The 20,682-nt window shown below is 41.7% G+C and overlaps 1 protein-coding gene across 6 annotated transcripts in view; it reads left to right on the top strand.

Annotated features, from left to right (window-relative positions):
• Positions 1 to 1,603: 1,603 nt before the first annotated feature.
• Positions 1,604 to 20,682, top strand: part of LOC118125757 (membrane-associated phosphatidylinositol transfer protein 2) — a 55,376-nt gene continuing 36,297 nt past the window's right edge. For 2 of the 6 annotated variants that reach the window (XM_047344544.1, XM_035184706.2), the window contains exons 1-2: positions 1,605 to 1,882; positions 10,667 to 10,790. The gene's annotated coding sequence lies outside the window, so the exon portion shown is untranslated. Of the gene's footprint in view, positions 1,883 to 10,666; positions 10,791 to 16,264; positions 16,696 to 20,682 lie in introns of those variants that run through there. The other 4 variants (XM_035184702.2, XM_047344545.1, XM_035184703.2 and 1 more) reach the window with 4 other exon arrangements.

The following is a 20,682-nucleotide window of genomic DNA, read 5'->3' as shown; positions in this document are numbered from 1 at the left end:
TTGAGTTAAAATTTTCTCTGGGTTCTTCAGCTTCATCCCACAGTCCAAAGTGTGTCACAGTCTTTTCTCATCGTCTCTCCCTTTTCTCTCTCGTCACTTTCTCTTCTTGCGTCTGTCTCCTTTCTCTGTCTACTCTGTTTCTCTTCACTTTTGTCTTTTTCTCTTCTCTCTCTCTTCCTCTGCCTTATTTCGTCCTTTCTTTTTCTCTTCCTTACTTTTGCCTCTCTCATTTCCTGTGGTCCTTCATTCCTTCCTTTTGTCAGTTCTGTTTCCCCGTCTTGCATTGCAATCTTTCCTAATCCTTTTACTCTCTCCTCTCTCCCACCTTTCGCTCTCTTTCTTCTTCCTTTCCTCTCTTTCCTTCTGCTTTTTCTGTCTTTTTGTCTCCTTCCTCTCCCATGTCTTTCCTCTCCTCCTCCTTTTGCCACAAAAATCTTCCACTCTTCATACCTCTCCTACTTCCCTCTCTCTTTCATCTCCCTGTCATGTCCTTTGCTCTTTCTGCTCTTGTTCTTCTTTCCTCTGTCTGTCTTCTGTCTTTTCATTTCCTTTCGGTCCATCTCTTTTCTTTTTGCCCACTCAAAGAGAAATATCTAATAATGGACGAATTACTGCAATTTTATCATTTCCAGTGCAAGTTTTCAGGGCTTACTCACTGTATCATTTTTTACAAAAACAACTTTTCAGACACAGAGTTGTGTCTTTGTTGACATTTTCCATTTCCTTGTGGTTGTTATGTCTTGAAGGTCTTGTGTCTTTGTGGTTGTGTTGTGTGTCTTTGTGGTTATTTAGTTTCTTCATGGTCATTTTGTGAATCTCTCTGGTGGTCATTTTGTGTCTGTGGTCATTATGTGAGTCTCTGAGGTTATTGTGTGTGTCTTTGTGGTTGTTTTTTTGTGTCTTCGTGTTAGTTTTGTGTGTCTTTATGGTTGTGTTGTGTCTTTGTGGTTGTTGTGTGTGTCTTTGTGTTAGTTTTTTGTCTTTCTGTGTTAGTTTTGTGTGTCTGTGGTTGTTTTGTGTCTCTTTGTATTAGTTTTGTGTGTCTTTCTGGTTGTTTTGTGTCTGTGTTAGTTTTGGGTCTTTCTGGTTGTTTTGCGTCTCTCTGTGTTAGTTTTGTGTGTCCCTTTGGTGGTTTTGTGTCTCTTTGGTTGTCTTTGTGTTAGTTTTGTGTGTCTCTGTGGTTGTTTTGTGTGTCTCTGTGTTAGTTTTGTGTGTCACTGTGGTTGTTTTGTGTGTCTCTGTGGTTGTTTTGTGTGTCTCTGTGGTTGTTTTGTGTGTCTCTGTGTTAGTTTTGTGTGTCTTTATGGTTGTCCTGTGTCACCACTCTGGTTTAGGGACCTGTGCTCGGATGACACTCCCATGTCTCTGGACAGGACTGTGGTGTGGTTACTAAGTAAAAGCTCTGATTACATGAGTACTTGAGTACTTGAGTACTTGAGTACTTCCTCCACCCCTGATCGAAGTATATTCTGCCAGTGGGAACTTGATCAGTTTGTCTTTGACCCCTGCAGGCGGCTGTTGGCCGCTGGGGGGCGCCTTTCTCCTTGTGTTGTGCAGCAGGAGCGCGGCGGTGTCGTAACCACCAACCTGCGGTCATCATCATCATCATCGTCCGCCGGGAACACGCTCAGGTTCACCGGGTGTTGTCCGGTGGAGGCGCTGACATCCGTCCGCATGCAGCGGGACTGACGGGCGGACACACACCGGGGGAATGGCCGCTGTGTTCGGAGGACAACAGGACTCACGGTGCTCAGCCTCCACCTCTGAATGTAAACAGCAGCATCAGCTCTGAGGAAACATCCACCCTCCTCCTCCTCCTCCTCCTCCTCCACCGTGGAGCTCCGCGGATTTACCGGGACTGCAGACACACTGTGAGCCGCAGGTGGGTCTCTGATGCCGGCTGTTGACACGGTGTTCCACCGCTGACTGACTCTCACTAATGTTCATTATTTACACCATTATTTCTGACTGTGTGTGAATGGACAGTGGTCTGGTGGCGTCTGTCATTTACCAGAACAAACCAGCTGACTGTGTCCAAATAGACATATACCATATATATATATATATACCATATATATATATACCATATATGTATATATCCTATATGTATAGGGCGATGAAACAATATGTATCGCAATTTTATCTTCCTCAATAGCAATATAACAAAGGTTCAATATACATCGATATAACATAGTGTAAACACAGTGAGGAGGTTTAACGCATCATGGATCCACCTCAGATTTATACAATGTTTAGCTGTTTATCAAGTGTTTGTCATTCTCTGCTCATAAAGAAGAGTTTAAACCCACAAACTGATCAGGAGCAGAAATCAGTCTTTCAACTTTACAGAAATAATAATGTCAACATTTATCAGGATCATTGTTAATATCAACTGATGTCAGGTTTTTGCCCTGCCCTATAAAATGGGTGTGTGTCTGTATGTATAAATGAAAGATAGAGAAATATATATACCTCAGAGCAGGTGCTGGGTCTACAAACTACTTCATTTATGTACATAACACACCCAGTATTTGTACAATGCGTAGTAATTCATGGTTGAATTAACCTTGTTTTCTCTGTTGGACTTTACCTTGTAATGTACAGTGCCTGCAGGAGACTTTACATGGCCTCAGATTCACTTTGCTGGTTTGTCAAAACTGGATTAAACACTATTTTATCGTAGAATATGTCCTACGTGAAAACAATATACGAGCAAAATGATTAAAGGTGGCCTGTGGAGTTTCAACTTAAGTTATGTTACCCAGTGATCCCCATCAAAAACCACACATTTTAAAGTCTAACAAACATGTTAAGTTCATTTCCCTCCTCTTAAAATGTGTTTTTGTAATTTGCAATACTGCATTGTGTACATTTCAGTTAGCTAGCTATTGGGCCTTGGTGTTGCTTTGCTCTATTTCTCAACGTGTATCAAACTTAATCAGCAAAATAGGATGAAACCAGTGTCAGAGAAGTGTGTTATAGATAATGTGAATTTTCGAATTCATCTGTCAGTAAACAAAACTGTTCTCTCTATTGAACATTGGCTCATAGTGCTCCGAGTTGGCAGAAACTCCACAGGCCACCTTTAAAGTCTTCAAATTAAATTGAGGAATGCAGGATTCATGTTAGTTCATGTTACAAACTATTATTCCAACAAATTTGCAAGTAATCAATACAAAAAATAACCACAAACTGACAGGCAGTAAATCTGGTGTTTTGGGGGCCGTGGCAATTTAGTATTGACCTGTCTATTACCTGGCTGAGTAGTACTGTTGTTTTCGATTGACACATAAATTCAACATTTAATTAATAATCAGAAGAGTTGGAAATAAAATGTTGTTAATGGAGTGAATTGGCCTTGTCTCCGTTTGTGTACTTCCATACTCGCACTTGCTATTTTAAATGCGCAAGTGTGTTCACACCAACAAGTATGGCAATATGCAGTTCACTATAAGTACCCAGATGGTTCACTCAAGTGTGAAACAACACTTCTCACCCCCAACAGTTGCCATAGCGGGAAACAAGGGACTGTCAGTGTATTTTTGATATTGTGAAAATGGCGGTCAAGGACGGAGGACAGGTTATCTGTGCCAACTTCCATGTAGTGTGAAACAGGAGGCTCATACAGGAAAGTCAAACACTCTTAAGTCAAGTGAACAAAGCCGTCAGCAGGTATTTTGATGACTGACAATCGTGGTCACATTTCTCGAGACACAGCTTTGTTTCAGCACTAAACCGGATCAACCTTACAAACCATTTGCTAGTCCCACATCTGTCTGACTCCTTCATAGGACACCAGTTCTAGAACAGCACAGAGTCTGATTTATTCTATTCAGACAAAGGATATCAGGACTAAGGACTCCATTAATGCTCCTCAGCTCTGGAACAGCTTCCCTTGAAGCCTAACAGCCAAAATGCTGTGTCCAAAATGATCCAGGAATTATCACATACTTTTGAATAGTATGTTTCCATGTTGTTCCCCTTTAAAGTCATCTTCTCTTTCTGTGGAGGACCATATGGATTCATGTTACTTGCTCACTCACATGCTGTATAAAACCCTGCCTGTCCTTGTCACGTAGTGCTAACAATGTCTATTCTTAGACAGCGAAGGTGAAAACACCATTGGAGCTGTTGTGTTTCATCCTCACCAGCGGCTTCTGACTTATTTAGACGGAAGCAGTGGAGCCAAAACTTTCTAGGAAGCACACTTGAAACCTGGAAAGCATCTATGTCACCTCAGTGCCTTAAATAATCAGTACTACCACGTGCTTTCTGTGCAGTGGAGTGAAAGAAGTATATTAGTGCACGTATGTATCCAAACTGCTCGGGCTGAGGGTGATTCACAAAATAAATCATCCATAAAATATGGGCAGGTGTAATAATTTATTTTATCATTTTTCAACAGAAACTTGTGCATTTTACTGAGAATATTGTTCCCTCCAGAGTCTACAGCCGCACCTGCAGCTCTGTGGGGCTGTACCGCAGTGCTCTGTCATCACACCGGATAAAAACAAACAGTGTATAGCTTCTGTAGAATGAGATGAATGGACTCTATCTGTGTTAATGGTGTTTTTATTTTGATATAAATGCCAGTGTCAGTGCATTCGCAGCTATTGTGTCAACAGTTTCGAGACGTGACAATTTCTTCACCTTTTTTCGAATTGAAATCACAAGTTGAGAGCCGACCTGATGGGGGCGCTAGTTAAAAAAGTTAAGGGACCATCAGAGTTTTTACAATTCATCCTGAGGAGAACATGAATGTGTGGAGCAAATTTCATGGCGAGCCATCCGGCAGTGGCAGAAATATTTCACTCAAAACAACAAATGTCAGTGTCCCGCTGAAGGAAGCATCAGGGCATCATCAGTGTCAGTAGGATTCACCCTCTGGGGAGCGTGACTTTCTGCACTAACTTTCATGCCAATCAATAGTTGTTGAGCTATTTGAGCATGGACCAAAGTGGTAAACCTGGGAGGAACTTCTGTGTGTTTTGGTTTTGTTAATGCTGATTTGGTGCGTCTCTTTGGGCTCCACCAGCCCTGCTAGTGGTGTGGCTCTTTGCGATGTTGGTCTGTATCACAATTTGTTTCGGTATTTCATCCAAAAGTTGTTGAAATATTTCAGTGTGAACTTTGCTGGTTCCAGCTTTTCAGCTTAGAGTATGATCTTTTTTATATATTTGGTGCACCACTTTGGGCTCCACCAGTCGTGCTAGAGTATATTACACTTTTTTCAGTATTTCGTGCGCTCGTTGTTGAGATGTTTCACTCAAATCACAAATGTAAAACTCACGATGGTGGTTGGAGGAAAAGTCAGCATCATCAAAGTCGATGAACAATCTGGGAACCGGTTCAAATAGAATTCCTGGCAATCCGTGTTGTACTTGTGGAGACGCCTCAGACTGGTTGGTTCCTTATCGAAGGATTTAAGCAGCTTCTCTCTCACCACAACGGTCCGATCCATCGCATAGTGCACCAGACCTATTTCCTCCCATTTCAGGTTCATTGTGCATGATTTAAATGTGTGTGGTGGGGAGTGAAAGAAGATGGAGCCTGACAGGATTTGATTATCGGGCCAAAATGATTAGGTTTGCTTTAATGAATGCTGTTAGGAAGTAGCCACCGCAGAAAGAATGAGTCATAGTATTGATTGCCTCCCCCTCCTTCCTTGCTCCCTCTCTCTACTCCCCTCTCTGTCTTGTCTATCCATCCATCCCTCCTTCTCCCTTCCCTCACCTCACCCCTTAAAATTCATATTTTGTTCACATGCCAGCCCCCCCCAGTCAGGATTGGAGGAGAGGTGGCGTGTAGCCTGGGCCCAGCGTTGCATACCAATAGCGACATGACTCGTTTGCTGCTACAGTCTGGATGAGAGAGGGAGGTGGAGGAGGGGGATGGTGGTGGGGGGGCGCTCGTCACGAGATGCCACGTCATCGCAGTGTGTGAAATCTATTTTTAGCAGCGTAAACAGAGGGATTCCAGCCCACTGATCATGGCTTCACAGCCAGGACTGTGTGGTGGGAGGCTGCGGGAGACGCGCTGCAGTGCGCGGCGCGGGATGTGAATGAACGATACGCACATTAAGGCCTGCCTGTCCGCCTCCGCTGTCACTCCCCTCCCCACCCACCGCCTCCGCCTGTCAGGGCGAAACGCTGCGCCGCAAATAGACCATCGAGCTCTCGGGCCTGTCTGTCGCTTTCTTCTGCTCCTGGCTCCGGTTCTCTCGCATGCACAAATGCACCACGTCTCTCATATTGATCAGTACGTATACCAGTGCTGGAAAGTCTCCAGTGATTATAATATGGATGAACACTGATGCATACAGAACAGGCAGAGCTGCACATGTGATGTAGATCTATAGATTCAATCTAGAGCCATTACTCCAAAAACATTCTTTTCTTTTTTGTAATGCAAATCTAGCTTTTCAGGGGTTTTATAAATCCAAGTTTGGTTTTCCATTATTTATTTCACAGCAATCTGCTTCATTCTCATTTTTCTTATTTATATGAAACGGTTTAATTAAGAATTGAACATATTTATGACCCTGTCATTCACTCAAACACTTTTATCCAAAGAAACTTACACATTTTTAGAAAATAAGATTTGTAAGGCTCTTTAAGCCAACTGTTTTTGTATTATAGTTTTAATTCTCCCCTAGTCTGAATAATTTTTCCACCACCCCTGTAGTTAGACTCACAATGTCAGGGTTTACAGCGAGCAGTCAGATGATGCCCTCGCAAGAACTCTTTAAATATAGATCCATACCTACACAAAGTAAGTACAAGGGGGGGTCATGTGAGACCAAGGTTGTGGTTGGGGGGTGCGGGGGGGAGCTGACAGAATTCTAAGCTGTCACGTTTGGCAATGTTTGCTGTGGTTGTGCACTTACTCTTATTAACACTCCCCGGGCTTTGTTCAGATGCAGCGAGCCGTTGTTTCCTCATCAAATATTCAGATGCACACACATATTCAGGGCAGCGGATGAAGCAGAGCAGCCTGCTCACTTGATACTTCGAGCGTCACTGTTAGTTAAAAGTCCTGTCTCTGCATTTGTTCTCTCAGAGACAACATCAGGGTGTTCCCAGAGCACTGATCAGGTACACAAGGCAACATTTGATCATTTTGCTGAACACACTGTGCTCCACAGGGTTTCCACTGTTTTCACATTTTCATCCCCGTTAAGTAATTCGATTTTAGAGGCCACGAGTGGTGTTTATCTTTTGTGCCAGTTCATCTAGTAGGTGTTAAAGTTAGTCTTGTACGTCCCAAGAGCAAAAATGCAAAATATGCAAAACTGAAAAAAACTAAAAGAATACAAATACCTCCGGAATAAAAAGTGTCGATATAATGTAAACAAAAACATGGGAACTCCGTAGCGGAATTAATTTGAAGTTTAGCCATCTATAGATAACGTTTTCAGGATTACCAACCCTAGCTTTAAGATATTCCACTAGATAAAGAGAAAACTCCTGGGATCAACACGAGTCATTAAGATTCATCCTCTGGAGAACTTCTGTTCCCATTTCATGGCCATCCATGTGATGCTAGAGGAAAAGTCACAAACATTATTTCAATCAGGAGAGGCTGATGAGTATAAGTAAATTAGAATGAAATTACATTTATTGTAAATAAGAGGAATAGACTTTGACACTTGGAACCCAGCAGAAAGTAGAACACCATGGAAGCAGTCCTCAGAATTAGGTGCTTCAGATATCAAGGAGACTAAACCCTGGTGGTGGTGATGAGGAATGGAGCCCCGGATGATGGGGCGTGCCAGTAAGGCTTCTGATTGGCCGGTTCAAGGGAGTTGGTCGGGTATCCAGAGTTGAGGTGGTGCAGTGTTAGAGGTGGGTCTGTCACAAGTCTGACCTGACTCCTGAATGACAACAAAGAGAGAGAGGGAGCATTTTAAAACTTTGACAGCTTACAGGTGATTGGCTCAAGGCGAGTGTGTCGGGCTGTGATTGGATGAGAGGAGAGAACGGGCTGGAGGAGCCTAGAGATATGCCGGAACTGTGCATGTGACTAATGAGGCATGTGCAACGAGACATTCCTCCTGACTGAACTTTCACTTAACGTCATTATGATTCATCCTCTGAGGAACACTAATATCTTTACGGTATTTCATGGCAAACCAACCGATAGCTGCTGAGTTATCAACCTGGAGTTCGGTGCTGTACAGACCAACACAACTGCGTGAGGATTTTGTGGATGGTTGATGTGTTTCCCTTCGGCACAAACTCAGTCAGACACTGTGAACGTGAGTGATCAGGAAATTGGTCTTTTGGCTTAATTGATGCTTAATCTCAGTGACAAATGAAAGTGGGTGAAAGGACTGGCTCCTGACAGCGTGATCCGTATCACCCACACTACGCCGGCCCAGGTCAGCCATATTTTAGCCAGCTTCGGAGGCCTGGAGCCGGGCCAAGCGCTAATGGCATTGGGTCGAGGAGTGGAACTTCCCCTGCTTTATCATTGGGCCCTTAACTCTCTCAGCTCAATTAACAACTGTGTCTTCTTCTGCTGTCTTACTTCTTGTCCGCATCTTATTATTAACAGCAGCCCCGCCCCCTTCTGTCCTCCCCACACTTTCACCTGTTCACCGTTTGTTTGGGTGTAAAAGTGACGGGGCTGGATATGTTTTTAGTTTGTTCATGATTGATCTCATTTTGTTGTAAAGTTGTGTTTTATGAAATTGCTTTAATTTCTCTGGATTTATTAATCCATGACAGACGTCTGCTAAAGTGGCAGCTATTACTCTTTCATTAGGGCTTATCATTATTACCCAAATTACATTTTCCTTATAGATAATTTTTACAGCTATCTGTCAAAGCACATAAAGTTTTAAATATTAATCCATCATCACAGAAAATTTGGAAATGTTATGGTTATGCTGGTTATGGGGAATTTTGGCATTTGACAGCAGTCTCACTTTTAAACACTATTTGGAGCAACCTGCGAAGAAGCTAAAGAAGGAAATTGTTTCTGACATCAGAATTATGTACATTTGTGTCGCAAGCACCGGACCAAACAACCATTATGTGTACTTACCTCTGGCAACATCCCTTGTTGTCATGCCGCTTGACTCGAGGGTAACTGGACTTGGTTCTGGATAAATGATGATGGAAGACAGTTGTTATCGAGGTCATCTGGTGTCACTTGGTTGGACACTTTGCTTATTAGCGCTCCTTGCTACCGGCTGTCGTGAGAGTCAGTAATGAGCCAAGTGTCATAAAGGGCGTTGATAACAACCCCACGAGGAAACGTCTTGGATGAGACATCTTTCAACCAACTCCAACTTTTCAACTCTTCATCTTTTTCATGATGTCTGTGATCGTCTCTGATGCTGTTTGTGCTTTTTTTTGCTTCTTTCTCTCTGCTGTTATCTGCAAAGTGCAAAGTGATTTGATCTCAATGAGATATCTTGATTTAAAAAAAGGTAAAAGTGTATTGTATAGGTTAATTGGAGACACTAAGTTGTCCATAGGTGTGAATGTGAGTGTGAATGGTTGTTTTCTCTGTGTGTCGGCCCTGCGATATGTTGGCGACCGGTGCAGGACGTACCCTCCCTCTCTCCCAAAGGATAAGCAGTATAGACAATGGATGGATGCAGGGATTAATGGATGGATGAATAGTAGTGTAGCCTCCTCCTCACTACAAGCAACAAAACTTTCCAAGCAAATATTCAAATAGAACAAATAGGAAATTAAAACTATAGTTACTTTTATGCACATACATGTGTACAATACACGTAATGAGTGTAATACAAGTTAGAGATATGTAATGTTGCATTTACAGCTGCAACAAATCTGGGAACCCTCTTGATGCTTTAAAGTGTTTAATTGTAGAATTGCATTGTTGCTGTGAGTGACCTTTACATCAGTAGAGGGTCTGGGAGAAAAGTTCGAAGTGTGTTTGTAAGTGAAGCAAACACCATGATGGATGTGCAGAGTAACCTCAGGCCCAGATGAGCAGTGTGAGCAGTGATTAGCCGAGCTGCCCTCCCTCCGCAGACAGTGATGCATCGCCGTCATTTACCAGAATGCAGGAAAGCAGAGCAATTTGAGATGCATCACAGCTAACCCCTGCTAGCAGCCCCCACCACCAGCATCATCACGCTGCTCGCTGCACCCCCACGCCTCACCCACTCACCCTCTCCCCCGCCCCTCCCCTCCACCCCCACCCTGAGCTAAAAATAGCCCGTCCTCTCTCATCACCCAGCCATCACGTCGGGGCCGCGTTCACTCTCATTTGCCGCCCACGCTTCTCTTTTTTTATGTTGTGATGTTTTGACAGTGTCATATGATCATATTAGCTGTGGATGAACAGGTTTGGTATCCATCAAGGGAAGAGGACTCCCAGCTACTTTCACAGATAATAAGCAGAAAGCAAGGGGGGTGTTCTTATAATATGTTGTTCCCTGTTGTATTCTATTCTCTAGAAGTCCTGCCTTTATCTCTTGTTTTACTCAGACTAGATTGAGGAAGGAAATTTGTTTCGCAACATGACTTCTGTACCATGCGGTATTTATAAGTGGGACATTTCGGACAGCATGTACTTTCACAGTGTTAGCTCCTATGCTCTGAATTCATGTCTCTGTGCATGCCCGGTAAAGAAAAACATTAGCAGCTGCTCATTGAATCTCCTCACGGCCGTCTTTCATTCACAGGAGGAACCATCGCTGGAGATGGGCTGCAGGTCGGAGACAACAAAACACGTCGGTGGCTTCAGAAAACAAATGAAAACCATTTTCTGTCAGCTGACCAGTCGTGGAAGAAGTATTCGAATCCCACGTAAGTAAAAGTACAAAGCAGAAATACTCAATTTCCAGTAAAAGTCATTCAAATTCATACATAAGTATTATCAACAAAATAAACTTAAAGTATCACAAGTAAAAGTAGTTATCCTGCAGTGAATTTGTCCTGTGACTGAATATATAATAATCACAGGAAACTATGTAATTTATATCTGAAGCATTAGATTGTTTTTGCGTGAATGCTTCAGCAGCATTGCACCGTTGCTAGCTGCTGGAGAAGTAAATATTGGTTCTCTACCTCAGGTCTGTCCTCGGTCCTCTGTCACAAGTTAAATCTCCAGTGGGATCATTTGTTTATTTCACAATTTAAAATTTGAGGACGAGCCCCTTGATATTAATCATTTTGTTTTCACCGGTTGACGTCAGACGCACAAATATGGAATTAAAAAATAAACAGTTGTAATGGTAACTAAATGACACAATCAAATGACACAAAATAATCAATAATATGACTTACATACTGTATAGGGGCTATAACACAATCCGCAACCACACATCAGAATCATCTTCATGTCAAGAGTACTGAGTCGACCTATACACTCAAGATGAGGATAAATACAGTCAAAAAACAAGAACAAGTGAATTTGAGGTAAACAAGTAAATAGGCCCTGTAGACATGAAAAGAAGGAATGATATACATGTGTTAGGAAAGCTGTTCTATCTATCTATCTATCTATCTATCTATCTATCTATCTATCTATCTATCTATCTATCTATCTATCTATCTATCTATCTATCTATCTATCTATCTATCTATCTATCTATCTATCTATCTATCTATCTATCTATCTATCTATCTATCTATCTATCTATCTATCTATCTATCTATCTATCTTTCTACTTTTCAGAGTAGAAACAAACAAAGAAATAAAAAGCTTAGAAACAGTGGTGTCAGACCTTTTTGGTTAAACAAATCGGACTAACTGGGGATTGGGGAACTCTGTCATGTTTCAGACGTCTAGGATCTCTAAACATTTCCCTTCTAAACGTTTCTTTTTTTTATTGGTTTCAGGGGACAATATATAAATACACACACAGGTAGAGAAAAGACAGGAAAAGGGATTTCGAGCAACATATACCATCATTTTATCACATGGTTTCATTTAAATAGCCCAGAAACCTCCTCAATTGGTCAAATGGGTTAATATTCAACAAAGACAGCAAAGATTAGAGGATAGTCCCTAAAATAAATCCAAACTTTGTGTAACAGAACAGTGTTTTTTCTTCATTCCTCTGCTGTTACTCATCTCATAAGGTTTATCTCGTGACACTTGTGGGGACTGACTTATAGATTGGGAACCAGTGGACAAAAAAAACGAAACCATTTACGAGAGTCAAAACACGGTCAGCAGCTACAGCAGTAAGATGCTGTTTCCACTCTGCTACAGCAGTATTAGTGATCTAATAATGTATCAGTCACAGGGGGCAATTTACATACACTTTGCTTATAATACTGGCATTTTTATTCAAGCTGGAATTTAAATAGATGACTTGTTATAGGGTATTTTTAAATTGTTGTATTGGTTCAAAATAAATGAAAAGCATTGGTGGGGTGATGCATTCTCTGTGCATGTGCTGTATACACAGAGTCACGCAATGCAAACTTTTTCATATTGTAAATAATGTTATTTTTTGATCTATACAAGCTTTAGGCGGTGTCTGTGGTTCTATAGGATGCAGAGACACACACACACACACACACACACACACACACACACACACACACACACACACACACACACTGAAGCTCTAAGCAAATGACCATCAGCGCCACTGCAAGAAACCACATTCAGCGGCTGAAAAAGAACTTCCTTGTCGCACCTTTAAATAAAGTACTTGAAGAGCCAACGTGTTATTTTCCACCACTGCAGCTGAGAGTATTTCGAGCCATGTCACATCACTATCTGGTCTAACGGTGAAATGGAAACTGGGCTGAAGTGAAATATGAATACAATAATCCACCGGGTATTGAAACATCCACACAGCTGCCAGTGTGACGTCCTGACAAATACCATCAGTAACGTCACGGGAGGCGACGTACAGGAACCTGCAGCCCAGGCCCATGTTTGATACGTGCAGGATGAGTAACAGGAGTGTCTGGTGAGGAAAGATGTGTCTGACAAGATCGCAAATTAACAGCCATAATAGCAGCAGATGTTCACGTGTTGTGGGACTGTGGTGTTTCGAGAACAGGGGCTGATTCTGTTAGTGTGGGCTCTGCTGATGCTCAGATAAAGTGTGTGTGTGTGTGTGTGTGTGTGTGTGTGTGTGTGTGTGTGTGTGTGTGTGTGTGTGTGTGTGTGTGTGTGTGTGTGTGTGTGTGTGTGTGTGTGTGTGTGTGTGTGTGTGTGTGTGTGTGTGTGCTGGGCGGAGTACCCATCAACAAGACATTTCATTCGTACATCCCTGCAGCTCGCAGATAAAACCAGAGGCTGAGAGTGAGGAGAGCGATGAACCGTGGGGCTGCTGCTGCTGCTGCACAAATCTTGGGAGCTCATTCTCATTCTGAGCCTCACTCCATGCTCATTGGTACAGCAGTCAATTTAAATGGGGGTGTACGTTTGCCTTTTGTGCCGCGCCTTACAGTAAACGTCTTGAGGTTCACCCGAGCGATCGCTCAGTTCTCGCGCTGTTTGGAAATGTCCTTAAAGACGAACCAGCAGCTTCAACGCCTCATATAGAAAATGTCTGGCGGCCGCTGGGATATTTTTAACCACAAACCCACTGAGACGTGTCGGCTGGATGTAATTAAAGAAACGTTTAAAAGGCCAAGACACGTTTGTCCAATGTGTTCAGGTCTCACTCAAAGGAAAAGCTCCCGTTTGTACCTGTCGCGTTTTACCGTTACATTTGATTCGTACATTTCTGAGAAATAAACATCCACTGATCTTTTGAACAAACCAAACACTTGTTAGAGATGCTCTGAAGATATTTCCAGAATCCTTAAAGGAATCATTTAACATTTCTCTCAGGGAACTAGATTGATGTCATGTCTCATATCACAAATCTGTCTATTCCTTATGTGCCAGGACACACAGTGCTTAGTTTGGCATAAAGATTTGAAACAAATGCAACCATGCCCAGGAAATTAAGTGTATATACAATTACTCAAAGGAAATATAATGACCAGATATTGTCTTATTTATTTTTTTTGATATATTGAGGGTATGTTGCAAATCTACATGTTTGGCAAGTTTCAAAAGTAATGATTTCACAGATTTTAATATAACATTCACTGCATTTAGTAATATATTTTATTTGTTTCCTGCTAAAATAGGAGATCCTGCAGTACAACATCCACTTGCAGTGACTGCAACACTGTAACTCTAAGGAGGTTATGTTTGCTTCTGCGTTAGTTCTTTTAAATCTGTTTGTTAGCAGGATTAGACCAAAACTACCAGTTTGGTATATGACAGGATGGTATATTTTGGTGCAGATCCAGATCAGGGTGTGGATCGAGAATTCACCTTCTTTAATGTTGCATTATTTTATCTTTTATGACATTTTTACTGATTTCTCAGAGAATAATTCAAGGATGAAACAAATCAGGCATATTAAGAGGAGCGGTATTTAATGTGCAGTTTGGTGCAGCTTGATTAAATTTAAGGAGACTATTGGGCCTTGACCTACATATGAGCTCTTATGGTTCTGTTTAGACTTAATTGGTTGAGAGATCGTGGTCTGGTTCAGCACAGTTAAAAAGTTCACGGTGACATCAGTAAGAAGATGTTTATTTACATTTAACTAAAAACCTTGATCTTTCCCTGACCTGACCCGAACGGCTTCTGTTGCCTAAACCACAGAGGGAACAAACTCCAATCACCTCACCCACCTCCTGATGACTTTATTAATCTGGTGTTTCATTAGATAAAATAACATTGGCTCTTATCATGGTAATCCAGCCTGTCATTACATTTTCCATCACATCGTATTTGGCAAGAACTATTTAATAATACGTAAACATCATTTCTAGTTTGCCACTCGCAAATTACAGCTAAATTTGCGAATCATACAGTTCACTTTGATGCTGTAGCTTCATTATATCTTTTAATAAGGTAAACAGGAGAGAGAAACTGAGCTCATGTTGTAGTTGCAGATTTCACGTTGCACTCTTTGTAAGATTGCTTTTTATAAAGCACTTATTTTATATATTGTTATATTGTTTTATTGTCATATAATAACTACTATTGTTCTACAAATCGAGTAAGGAGATCATGAATCAGGACAAACAGGCCTAAAGTTATAAATGGGTTGAAAATATTTTACTGCACAGTAACAGACAGAATATTATTTATTATCCGAATGAAGAGTCTGTCACAGCTCTGAGAATATCTTCAAAACAGTCAGTCAAAGATGGCGAGGTATAATTTTTTTTGCAGAACTAGATGCTCTCTAAGTCACAAGCTTGTATCATTATTATGGCTGATCATGGTATCTGGTCATATTAACACAACACTTCTTGGCACGTGGCTTTTAATTTAGCATTTTGTATTTTAATTTTGGATGATAATTACTGTATTGATAAACATTCAGTTTCAGCCATTTAAGTCTACAAACTGCTGCAGTATTGATGAGTAAATTTAGGTCCACTAAGGTGAGCAGCGCCCTGACTACACTCTGGAATAACTTTGTCAAGTTTACAGTTTTCCTCATTCACTGATTTGTTGGTCAAAAGGAAAAACCTCATGTGTTCACTTCTGAGCAGGAGATCTTCCTGTGGGGAGCTCAGAGATAAGAAAAACAGGCCCGTCGTTTAAAAACACATTTGAATTGAGGTGTGAATGGTTTGTGACACCAAATGGTTTGTACTTGTTGAATGTGCAGAAGGTAAATCTTGATTTTGTGCCTTTTTGTTGGATGCCAACGTTTCTCTGGTTCCAGCTTCAGGATGGTAAAACAAACGTCTTTGGCTTCTTGATGGTATTTAGGTGTAGACCAAATAATAAATGGTGATATCAGTGTTAATCAACACTGAAAATAGTTCCTGGTCACATTTCAGTTTTAGAACCATTTGAAAAGATGAGAACTGTATTTAAAATTTTGATCACAGCTTCCTCAAGATGTTTGATGCAAATGAGACAATGCTGCAGCAATAATTTGATTCCCTGATTAACAGAAAATCTGATTCTGGATCAGTGTTGTTAAGAGAAAGATGTACACCGAAACGAAAAGGCAATCAATCTGATGGGCTGCACCCTGAGCTCGCTGCATCACAACAAACCCCACCAATCGGGCTTCAGCCTCATGCGTCTCCATGGTAACAGAGCTTCCTCGGTCCCAGGGAGGTGGAGACAGCGAGGAGGGGGAGGCAAGGGAAAACGAGAAGAGAGGTGGATGGGGGAGAAGAGGGGAAGAGAAGGAGGAGGAGGAGAGAGAGAGAGAGAGAGAGAGAATCGATACCTTCTCTTATTTCACTGTGAGAGGCTTCTTTCCCAATTTGAGGTGGGGAGTGGGGGGGGGTCGAGCCAGTGTGGTTGGGCTGACCGCAGACGGCAGACGGCAGACGAAGGCGTGGAGAACGGGGACGGGGGTGGAAGGATGCCTTGGCCGGGAGTCTCTGTGGGACCTGGATCTGCCACGGCCCTGAAGCCTCCGCTCAGTGGACGGGCTGGGGAGCTGTGTTCAGCTGGCTCCTGCCTCTGCGAGGTAAACATCTGATTTCTTCCACTTGAAGCGAGTCACTGCGTTGAAGCATTCCGAACTGTGAACCTCCTCCAATATCCACACTCTCCAACTGATGCGCTGTCATGAAAACACAAGTAAATTAGCTGATGGCAACATGGACGCCTGCCTGTTGGACTGTGGAGCACATTGGAGCAGACTGATGGTGGTGGCAGAGAGGGAGGAAGACACAGGGGACCTGCAGGTGGCTTCTCTCTGAGGTGTGTAATTTGTTCTGCATGGACGGTGTGAATGTGACGAGCTCCGTGTGCCATCTATTTGTCAGGGGCAGCGCGAGTGCTTTGTTGATGTGCTGCTGCAGCGATGCTCCCACCTTGTGTGCAACACATGCTTAATGGTCATGTTGGGAGGTTGTGACGTGCCCGCGGGTTCAGTGTGTTGCTGAGGAGTGTGTGCTGAAGGAAGGAAGCTGTGAAAATCAATCACTGTACGAGGTGATGCTTGGCACAGAAAAGAGATCAAAGAGATTAAATCTGAAGCTCTTTTGCTATTTTATTACTTTAAGTTGTTATTTTGTGCAGCAGATGCTCACTGTGGCATATTTAAAGCTACGTTGCTCTTCCAGCTAATTTGAATGGGAATCGCAGTACGCAACAAGAACGCACACCACAGTGCTTGTCTCTTGGGGGGGTTTCTTGAAATCTGGAGGAACTGTACTCGCTGCCTGTGCAGACTCCATCTAATTCATCTTCCTTGTCGTTTATTCATGGACTAACACTGTGGTGTGTTTTAAATCCGTTTGTGTTGTTATTATCAGAAGCAGAGACCAATCTCATCAGGGGATCTCGTTAGCGCAGCACGACTCATGTAGCTCCTCTCACTGCTGAGGAGTCAGAGCAGATTTATCCCGGTGCATCAGACAGTGATGTGTCTGTATCAGATTACACTGTGACATACACTGTACATATGGTTGGGTTGCCTCCTCCTCCCGTGTGTCCTCGTGATTATGATAATTCACTGGCATTCTGCCAATATGTTGTCAGGAATTTAAAGTAGCTTGGTTGCCATGAATTAAACATGACTGTCACACATTAAACGAGGATTGATAAAGCCCCACATGTAGACAGCTCTCAGAGTGACGTCATTGTGAGGTGTGCACACACGCAAAGACAACACAGCGAGCCCAAATGACTGCGAGCTAATGAGGAGATCAACAAGAGGAGCTGTTTCTGAGCCTTCAATCCACAAGTCACCCCGACATCAGGTGGAAATAATGTTTAACATCTTCAAAATAAAAATCTCTTTCATTTCAGAGTGCAGAATGCTATAGTGATTTGGTCAAAGCCATTTTTAAAAGCAAACATTTCTTTTTTTGCGAACGTTAACTTTTGTTGACATTACTTTTTGTAAGGCAAAATAATTTTTTCATGCCAACAATTAGTGTTAGGCTAGTGTTAGTTAATCTCATGCTAACATTACTTTCATAATGCTTATCTTAATTTTTATTTTTAACATTACTGCTTTTTTAAGGCTAATGATCTTGTTTATGCAAAAATAATTTGTACTATTAATATGTTATTCCTAATGCTAATATTGCTTTCTTTAATTCTAATGTTATTTTAAATGCTAATATTAGGCTACTCTTTTTTTGTAGGCTAACACTAATTTGCTTTACGCGTCTTTTTTAATGCTAACATTACTTTATCTAATACTAATGTTATTATTACTTTTTAAAGACTAACTTTAACTGTCTTTATGCTAAACTTATTTTCTAATGTTGTTTTTTAATCCCAACATTGCTTTCTTCAAAGCAAATGTTATTTTTGAATGCTAACATGACAGATTAACTAATAACATACATTTTCTTTCATTCTAACATCAGCATCCAGATGTTTTTGAACAAAATATTTGTGATACACTTCACCAGGCTACTTCTTTCTACTTAGTAGCAAAGAGCAGACAGACAGCTAGAGAGTCACCGGTGAACATAATGGAGCATTTACATATAGATATTTCCATATTTTGTTGAGGCCAAAAACTATTTTCAAACTAGACACCATAGAGGCAGACTCATCAGGTGGACACAAAGAAAATACTAAGGAATAGTGTTGCTCACGATGTGCTGGATGTGTAAATGAACAGTTTACAGCTAAAAGTGTTTTAGCGTTTAATTTGTCACGTGCAAGTTAACACAGGGTCAACAGTACAGTGAAAGGAGTTGGACGAGAATAAACAGGTCAGCTCAGCAGTGCAATAGTTAAATTAAAATAAAGAGCTTAATATAAAAAAAATGTAAAATACAATACTAAAACTTAATACATTCAAAGGTGCAGTTTGACATTCTTTGCAAATGTGTAAACTACTTGAACTTTATGGAGTGTGTGTAAGTGAACTGACTCTGGGCTCTGGTCGGTGCAGCCATCTCACAGCACAACCGGAAGTTCCACAATCGTATATAACTTGACATTCAGGCTGGAACATTCGCAGCCTGTCTCCATGGTTTGAGTTTAATTTGAATGGCTGGCCCCAGTGTTGTCGGGGGGGGTTGAGCAGGAAGTCGGCCCTGGGGAACAAGCTGCTGGCAGGCGGTGCTGAGTTTAATGGACCAGCGCGGCCTCGCTTGGAGTCGATTGCCTCTGTGGCAAATTTGGTGCAATTCAGCAGTAAGCTTCCTCATTCTGCCATCTCACAGCACTCGGAGAGAGGGCAGCTGGCAGCCAGTCACTCTGTCAGTGGTGGAGATAAGACATTTACTCTCTCTTTGGGACGATGCAAACACTGACTGCGAGTTTTAGCCGTGAGTGCAATTAGGACGTTTTGTTTTTTTAACCAGGAATCTCTATGGGATTGTTTAAAATGTCCCTGTGGCGGCATGAAGACAATCTTCTGTTGGATTTTTGTTGGTAATTGTTCAAATGGTTCACGCCATCACTTCCATTTGAGACACTTAGCAGCAACTTAGCCTAATGCTGCAATATGAGGGTCAAACTTCATCAGTTTATCTGTTTAGGGTGGATGGAGGTACACAGGGAAGGCAGGATGGGAATTATGTACGTGCTGTGGTTCGGTATCGCAAGGGATCTTCGTTTAGGTTTGAACTCAGCAGTGGACACTCCCAAAGTAATTGGAGGGAACGGCGCCATATCTAAGGCCCCGAGAGAGAGAAACAATATTGAAGGATGCTGTGAAGCTGAAAATCATTACATCACATCTTGATAAAGTACTCCCTGTTATTCTGAATTTCTTTTTTTTTATTGAAGCCTGTGGTTGTGTGCCAGGAGTTTAATGTTCTAGTCACAGGACAAAGTGTTCAGCCAAATTGTAAGTACTGAAATAAAACCTGTGGTGTTACTGTATGTTTCCGCTGGACTTACGTTACTAGAATACACACACATGATCCATCGTTAATGTAAAAGTATTTATTGCTTTAATCTATTTTCATTCATTTAAATGCTAATATATTAATAATGTGCAGCCCTGACCCAAAAGACATATTTAAGAAACGTATTTCAATTTTATTATCTTTGCCTTTATTAGAAGTGCTGTGCAAGAAAAATACCCACAATGCCCACGTGGCTGAAAACGTGCTTCTCTATAAATCCTAATATCTCATTACTGCCTTCAAAATAACTACCAGCACATTAGTCGACTTGTGTCACCTCATTTGAATGGGTGTCATATTTGTTGCAGCCAGTAAAAAGAAAAATATTGGCATTTCTGCTTAAAAATGATTGATCCATCATTGCCCATTGAGTTTCTGTCAATCGACTAATCAATTAATTGACTAATCATTGCATTCTCCCTGCACACCAGTTGTCCTCTTCAGTTCTTCTCAGTGAATGCAGGCTGCTGTTTCTGATGTGCTGACTCATTGCCCACTTTGCTGATGCAGGCAAATAGAAAAGCTCCGTCTTCATGCGCTCCGTCTGTCTATGTGTCACTTTTCATCCGTCTCTGTTGAACAGTTGGTTTTATTCCTGCATTTCTATTTATGGCAGTTATTTTGCAGGTAAGGGACTTGTCACAGGATTCAATGACTCCACTGAATTGATCTCTCTGCTGTGATGGTAACAGACCACTACCCCCTCCTCTGCTTATCTGAGTTACCGTAGCCTTTGGATGTAAGCCAGGAAGCAGGGAGGAAAATAGAGTGACATGTACATGGATACCCATTTTATATTTTCACCAATAAGAATTTAAAATATCCAAAGTATACAATCATGAAGAAAGGCTGTAACACCTTAGTC

The sequence above is a fragment of the Hippoglossus stenolepis genome, chromosome 18, assembly GCF_022539355.2.
Source record: "Hippoglossus stenolepis isolate QCI-W04-F060 chromosome 18, HSTE1.2, whole genome shotgun sequence".
NCBI classification, from domain to species: Eukaryota; Metazoa; Chordata; class Actinopteri; order Pleuronectiformes; family Pleuronectidae; genus Hippoglossus; species Hippoglossus stenolepis.
Note: the sequence above shows the minus strand (reverse complement) of the source record. Positions and strands in the feature narration are given on the sequence as shown.